Here is an 8,324-nt window from a genome sequence, read left to right on the forward strand (position 1 = left end):
CTTTATTAAGATTTTTAAATATACATACAAAGGATCATATTGTACATATATTTCTGTATCTTGCTTTTAAAACTCAACAAAACCTCATGGAAATCCCTCCAAAAACAACTGGTATAACTTTAATTCATTTTCAAGTGCTGCATAATATTTCATAATGTGGATGTGCCATAATCTATTCAATCATTCTACTGATAGGGCTTAATTTAATTTCCTTTTTTTGTACAAATAATGCACACATGAATATCATCTTTATATGTCTTATATCTTTCTGCTTTTATTTCTGTGGATTAGAGTCCTAGGAATGGGAACATAGCATCTTAGAAAAGGCTATGACAATTTACAATGTATGCCTACCCTTTTATGCTCATTCCTAACAATGCTGAGAATTAATATTGAGTTATTTAAACTTGTTTCTAGGTCAGGGGCAATGATTCCCTCGCTCATCTAACAAACATTTATTGAGCACCTTCTACATAGCAGGCAATGTTGCTGGCAGCTGTATACAGTGTGAACAGAGCAGGTCAAGTCCCTGTGCTCCCGGAGCTTCCTTTCTAGAGAGGTAAATGGACAGCAGATACGTGGAGAGACAGAGGGCTCCTGGAGAGAATGGGACAAGACTGACAGAGGCGGTGAAGCAGGCAGTGCTATTTGAGACGGGGTGCTCAGGAAAGACATCTCAGAGGTGACATTGGAGCAGAGACTTGAAGAAGTATGGAATTGGGTCACAGGAAGAGGGGACAGACAGTGAAGGCCCTAAGGCTGGTGCATGTTTGGCTTGGCTTTCGGGAGGGATAGCAAGGGGCCAGTGCAGCTGGCAGGATCTCCACCTCTACACCTCAGAGCTCCGTGGAAGCCATCTTCAGAGGTAGTGCCACGGACACTCACTGGGGGTGGCACCACTGGGTGTCCTGCACATTGCTGGTCGCTGTACACAGCAGGAACATGCTGAGAACACACTGGCACTAAGAACAAAGACCCCTTTCTGCCTTGGTTTCCCTCTAGTGCCTCTATTGGCAAAACTGGCACCTAATAACATTACAAATAGTTTTACAATAGTTTTTGTAATATTTTACATTATAAATAGTTGTACAAGTATTTTTTCCAAAATTCTTCATTACAAATATTTTTTTCCAAATTTATCCTTTGTCTATTGACTTTGTACAGAGCCTAATTTGTCTTCTTCGTGTTTAAAAACTGTATCTAGTCATATACGTCTCTCTCTTTTTTTTAATCTACAACTTCTAAGTTTCCAGTGGTGGTTAAGAAGAACTTTTCAGCCTCCAGATGGTGTGTGTACACCCCTAGATTTTCTTGAGATTTTTAGAGTTCTATTTTTTTTTTGTATTTATATCTTTAATCCGTGTAGATTATATTTTTAAGTGTGATATAAATAGGGATCTAATTATATTTTCTTTCAGATAGCCCTTGTACTGACACCATTGATTAAATAATCTTTGTCCCACTGAAATGAAACTTTGTCATTTATTATACTTTTGTATTTATTGGGATCTGATTTTGGATTCTCTATTCAGTTTCACTAATCCATTTGTTTCTTCCTGAATCCACAATGACTTGATTGCACACCTGTTATTTCGTAAGACAAGTACACCCACTGTTCTTTTTCATAAGTTTCATAAGTTTCTTTGCTATTCTGAGCACACTTATTCTTCAAGTTTCAATATCATTCCACCCAATTTGGAAAAACTCTTTGAGATTTTAATCAGAATTAGATTACTTTTACATATTAATTTGGGAGAATTGACTTTTTTATGAGATGTCTTCCAATCCAAGAAGAGTATCTGTTCAGATCTGGTTTTATACATTCAATTAGGGTCTTTGGTTTTCTTCTTTTAGTGACTATACTCTTTGGTTAAATGCATGTCTAAGTATTTGTGGCTTTTGTTGCCATTGTGAATGGCAGTTTTTCCTTCTGGTGCTTGTGTCAATGTCCCAGCAGGAGACACATAATATACTCAAATGGGGTTCTGAGGAGAATTTTAAAAGAAAGTATTTGTAAAGGTGTGGACATGAGTAAGGGAAATCTACAATGATGGAGAAGCATACCAGGGCAGACCCAGCGGGACAGCGAGGGTTGGCAGGGAGCACTCTACAGACTTGGAGAGAGAGCTGCAGCGGCAGGAAAGAACAGCTCGAAAGGAGCCTCTGGTAGAGGAGGCAGCCAGGGCCCATTCTCGGTCCAGCAGAAAGGGAGATGCCCTGTCTCTCCCACCTCCTGCCAGTGCTGCCCAGGGGCAGAGCCCAGCTGGAAGCCAGAGGGCAGAGAAGGGAGAGGAGGGAGGATCAGGAAAGCAAACAGAGTCTGTCCAGTACCATGTTCAAACTTAGAACGGAGGAAAGCTATTGAATTTTTGGGCCTTTGCCTTGTATTAAGCAACTTTACATGTTATATTAATTCTAGTAACTTAAAAAAAATTGAATACCTTTGGATTTTCTGGCTGTACCATGATATCATTCTTTAAAACAGGTGATTCTCTTCCCTTCCAACGTTTATCTCTGTCATTTCATCTTCCTGTTGTATTAGTTTATGAGGGTTGCCACGACAAAGTAGCATAAATCCACAGGCTTAAGCGGCTGAAATGTATTGTCCCATAGTTCTAGGAGCTAGAAGTCCAAGATCAAGGAGGCATCAGGACTGGCTCCTCCTGCAGACTGAGGGAGGATCTGTTCGGTGCCTCTCCCCCAGCTTCTGGGGGTTTGCTGGCCATCTTTGGTGCATTCCTTGACTGATAGGCGAATCACCCCAATCCCTGCCTTCACCTTCACAGGGCATTCTCCCTGTGCCTTCCCCCCTTTATAAAGACATCTGTCATATTGGATCAGAGCCCACCATAATGATCTCATTTTAACTTGATCATCTGAAAAGACTCTATTTCCAAATAAGGTCCTACTGCGGGTACTGGCGGTTAGGACATCTTTTGCAGGGGGTGGGCGGCACAGAATTCAACAATTCAACCCACAACACCTGTCCTATCACCTTTAAGACAGTGCTTATTAATAACAGCTATGGCAGGCATCGCTGTCTAATTTCTAACTTAGTTGAAATTATTTTAAGTTTTCCTCTTATAGGATATATTTCCTGTTGATTTTTGGTGAATAATCTATTAAATAATTGGGTCAAAAAATAGTTGAGTAAACAAATAACATAGTTACCAAATTATTAAATTAAATTATTTTCTCTTTTTCCGTTTGACAAAAATTTTCATTAGGAATAAGATTACCACTACATTTTTATCGATGGTCTTTGTAGCATCTGTTGATTTGATCAAATACCTTTACTCTTTTAATTTATTGATGTAATGGATTATGTTGATAATTGTAGAATTGTTGGATGTCTCTTGCCTTCCTGTAAAAAACTCTTTTTGATAAAAATTTATTATTTGTTTGATATATTGATGGGTTCTATTTGCTAATATTTATTTAGAATTTTTACATTGATTTTTGTAAGTTAAATCAGACTATAGTTGTTCTTTTGGCAACTCTTTTTCAGGTTTTGGTATTAAATGTATGCAAACTTCATAAATTTAATTGGGAAGATTTCTTTATCTCTGGCCTAGAATAGTTTACATAAATGGGATTATTTATCTTTAAAAGTTAAATAAATTTCAGCTGTGAACCCACCTTGTTCTGTATGTTTCTTAATGACATATCTTTAAGCAGCTTTACAATTGTTTTCTATGGTAATTGGTCTATTCAAGGTTTCCACTTTTTATTGGGTCAATTTAGGTAATTTAGAGTTAATTTGGGTTTTTTCCTTCTACATGTTCGAAGTGTTTGCCATAGTATTACATGTGATACTCCCTCATGTTTTTTCTAAGTTCTCTTTTATCTGCAATTCTGTCTCTTCTCATTCTTAATCCTGCATATTTTCGCCCTCGCTCTCTTTTCCTTTATCAAACTTGAAAGGAATTTATCTTTTTAAGTGTTATTTCCAAAGAAACAGCTTTTGGGTTAATTTATCTTTCTACTGTCTTTGTTACTATGGTTTTCTATTTCATTAATTTTGTCCTTTAAATGAATAAATGCTCACTTTCCACCTTTTTATTTATTTTATAGTTCCTTTCTAATTTCTGGTTTCTTTATTTTTAATATTTTATCTTTTAAAAATTTTTGTTTTTTCCTTATTTTCATCTTTGATGACTAACTACTTAAATCTATAGATGTTGTAAAGCTTTTAGGTGTGCACCCTAGGTTTTTAGAATAAAAATGTTCTCTTCATTTTTTTCTTTCTTTTTTTTTAGGATTTTATTAATTATTTGAGAGAGAGAGAGAAAGAGCGTGAATGGGGGGAAGGGGCAGAGGGAGAAGGAGAGAGAGAATCCCCAGCAGACTCCCCGCTGAGCACAGAGCCTGACACCAGGCTCAATCCGACAACCCCAAGATCACAACCTGAGCCGAAATCAAGAGTTGGACACCTAACTGACTGAGCCACCCAGGCACCCCCTCTTCATTATTTTCCAAGTGGTTTGCTATTTCCCTTTAATTTTCTTTGTGTATGTGTTCATGGTTTAGTGATTATATTTTATTTATTTATTTTTTATTGAGGTAAAATTGGTATTTAACATTATATAAGTTTCAGGTGTACAACATGATAATTCGACATCTGTGTGCACTACAAAGTGATCCCCTCCCAAAAGTCTAGTTACCATCCATCACCATACTGTTGACCCCCTTCACCCATTTGGCCCAACTCCCAACCCCCTTCCCCTCTGGTAACCATCCATCTGCTCTCTGTATCTATGAGTTTGTTTAGTATTGTTTTGTTTGTTATTTGTTTTTAGATTCCACATATAAGTGAAATCATATGGCATTTCTCTTTCTCCATCTGACTTATTTCACTTGAGTAATACCTTCCTGGTCCATCTATGTTGTCGCAAATGGCAAGATTTCATTCTTCCTTGTGGCTGAGTAGTATTTCATTGTGTATATATACCACATCCTCTTTATCCATGCATCTATTGACGGACATTTAGGTTCTGTCCGTATCTTGGCTATTGTAAATAATGCTGTAGTGAACATGGGGATGCATATATCTGTTCAAATTAGTGTTTTTTTTATTTTTTGGATAAATACTCAGAAGTGGAATCACTAGATCATATGGTAGATCTATTCTCAATGTTTTGAAGAACATCCATACTCTCTTCCACAGTGGCTAAACCAGTTTGCATTCCCATCAACAGCACATGAAGGTTCCTTTTCTCCACATCTTCTTCAATACATTTTATTTCTTGTCTTTTTGATACTAGTCATTCTGACAGATGTGAGGTGATATCTCATTGTGGTTTGGATTTGCATTTCCTTAATAATTAGTAATTTTGAATATCTTTTCTGGTGCCTGTTAGCCATCTGTATGTCTTCCTTGGAAAAAATGTCTATTCAGATCCTCTGCTCATTTTTAAATTGGGTTTGTTTTTTATTGTGGAGTTGTATGAGTTCTTTATATATTTTGGTATTAACCTCTTATCAGATATATGATTTGCAAGTATTTTTTCCCATTCAGTAGATGCCTTTTCATTTTGATGATAGTTACCTTTGCTGTGCAAAAGCTTTTTAGTTTGATGTAGTCCCACTTGTTTATTTTTGCTTTTGTTTTCCTGGCCATTGGAGTCAGATCCACAAATACATCACTGAGACTAATGTCAAAGAGCTAACTGCCTATGTTTTCTTCTAGGAATTTTATGGTTTTAGATCTTACGTTCAAGTCTGTAATCTATTTTGAGTTAATCTTAGTGTATGGTGTAAGATAGTGGCCTGGTTTCATTCTTTTGCCTTGTGGCTTCCCTTTAATTTTTTATTTGACCTAATGATTAACTAGGACTGTGATTCTTAATTCACAAGATTTTTGGTCAGTGTTTATTTAATTTTTTTTAAATTTTGGTGTAATAATATGGCCTTTACAAATCTATTTTTTTATCCTTCTGTGCCCATGCTTGCTTATTTATTTATTTATTTTTAGTGCTCTAATTGGCTTTTTTGTTTGTTTGTTTCAGGGGTAGAATTTAGTGATTCATCAGTTGCATATAACACCCAGTGTTCATTACATCAAGTGCCCATCACCCAATTACCCCATCTCCCACCCTCTCCCCTCCAGCAACCTTGTTTGTTTCTTACAGTTAAGAGTCTCTTATGGTTTGCCTCCTCAGTTCTTATCTTATTTTATTTTTCTTCCCCTTTCCCTATGTTCATCCTGTTTTGTTTCCTAAATGCCACATATGAGTGAAATCATATGGTATTTGTCTTTCTCTGACTGACTTATTTTGCTTAACATAAAACCCTCTAGTTCCATCCATGTCGTTGCAAATGGCAAGATTTCATTCTTTTGAATGGCTAAGTAATATTTCATTGTATATATATATATATATATATACACACCATATCTTCTTTATGTATTCATCTGTTGATGGACATCTGGGCTCTTTCCATAGTTTGGCTATTGTGGAGATTGTTGCTACAAATATTGGGGTGCGTGTGCCCCTTCAAATCACTATTTTTGTATCCTTTGGGTAAATACCTAGGAGTGCAATTGCTAGGTCTTAGGGTAGCTCTATTTTTAACTTTTTGAGGAACCTCCATACTGTTTTCCAGAGTGGCTGCACCAGTTTGCATTTCCACCTAGAGTGTAAGACGGTTCCCCTTTCTCTGTATCCTCGCCAACATCCGTTGTTTCCTGAGTTGTTCATTTTAGCCATTCTGACCAATATGAGGTGGTATCTCATTATGGTTTTGATTTATATTCCCTGATGCCGAGTAATGTTGAGCATTTTTTTGTGTGTCTGTTCTGTGTCCATGCTTACTTTTGATTTTTCATTATTGTTTCCTCTTTCTCCTTTAAAGTTTTCTTGTTTAGTCAAGTTGCTATTCATTTTATTTTCCCCTGCTAATGTAGAATTTTAACTGAACATTTCTCTTCAATAAATGGTTATTGGATTTTTCCAAGAACTCTTACACAGAAACATATTTCTAAGTTTTTATTTTCAGTTAAGATACTAAGTAGTTCCCCCACCAGGATGCACTGTTTTCTTTTTTCCTCTACCCTATCCTAATAAGGTCAAACCATTTTCAAGATGTTCTTGGTTATCCTTGAAATTTTATTTTGGTAAATTTTAGCATTGATTTATTAAATTTTAGAAAAATTAACAAATCAGAACTAAAAAGGAAATTGGGATTGTGATAAAAACTGCATTAAGTAGATTTTGAGTAGTGGCATTTTTAAACATTGACTTTCCTGATCTGAAAACATGATCTGTCTCTATTTAATTAGGATATACTATCCTTGAGAAAAGCTTTGTCAATTTTTTATACCAAAGTTATGCATATGTCAAATTCATTTTCCAAATTTTATACTTTTCATTGCTATTGTGAATGGGATCTCTGTTTCCATTATATTTTCTAGCTGATTATCATTGTAATAAAGGAAAGCAATTGAATTTTATATATTCATCTTGTGTCTATTTAGAACTTAAACTAAAATTTAAAGTTGATTATAATAGTTATTCATTTGGTTCCTTGGATTTTCTAGATAAATAATCATATAACCTATTAATACTGATGGTTTCCAGTACTTGTTTCTTTAATTTCCCTTTTCTTGTTCTATTGCACTAGCTAAAGTTCCCACATAGTGTAGAAAAATGGTTCTTAGAGAAGAATTACTGTCTTAATCCTAACTTTAGCCCAAATATCTTTATTTAAACATCTTTAAATATTAATTTTTATATTCTAATATATATTCTATATTTAAATTTTAAAGTTTTATTTTATAGCTATTTCCTAAGAGTTATTTCTTTTTATTTAAACCCAGAATAAATCTGAAATTTTGTAGGATGTCTTAATGTCTCCTGAGATGATCACAGGACTTTCTCTTAATCTTTCGATGTAATGATTTACACAAATAGATTTCTATTTGTGTAAATAGAATGAATGGCCTTTGCATTCTTAATCTATTTTATACCCTGTTGTAATTTATTTACTAATATTTTCTTTCAGTTCTGCATTTTTGTTCATGAATGAGTGACCTTTAGTTTTCCTATCTTCAGCTGCCCCTGTCTGATTTTGATATCAGGAATATGTTAGTCATTTAAAATGTGTCTGAAAGACACACCAAATGTGTTTTTGCAAAAAAATATGAATTACATCTTAATTCTATTGAAAACTGTCAGTCATGGTAACCAGCTCTTGAAAAGAAAGGGTTCCATGGTCCAACAGGTCTGGGAATCATATCCCTCTGTTAGAGATTCACAGTACACCAGGTGCAAAGGCTTTGGAAATTCCTGCTGGGAAGAAGCTTATTTCTTCAACCCAGGCTTTCC

The sequence above is a fragment of the Phoca vitulina genome, unplaced genomic scaffold, assembly GCF_004348235.1.
Source record: "Phoca vitulina isolate PV1807 unplaced genomic scaffold, GSC_HSeal_1.0 scaffold28, whole genome shotgun sequence".
In the NCBI taxonomy this organism is placed as follows: Eukaryota; Metazoa; Chordata; class Mammalia; order Carnivora; family Phocidae; genus Phoca; species Phoca vitulina.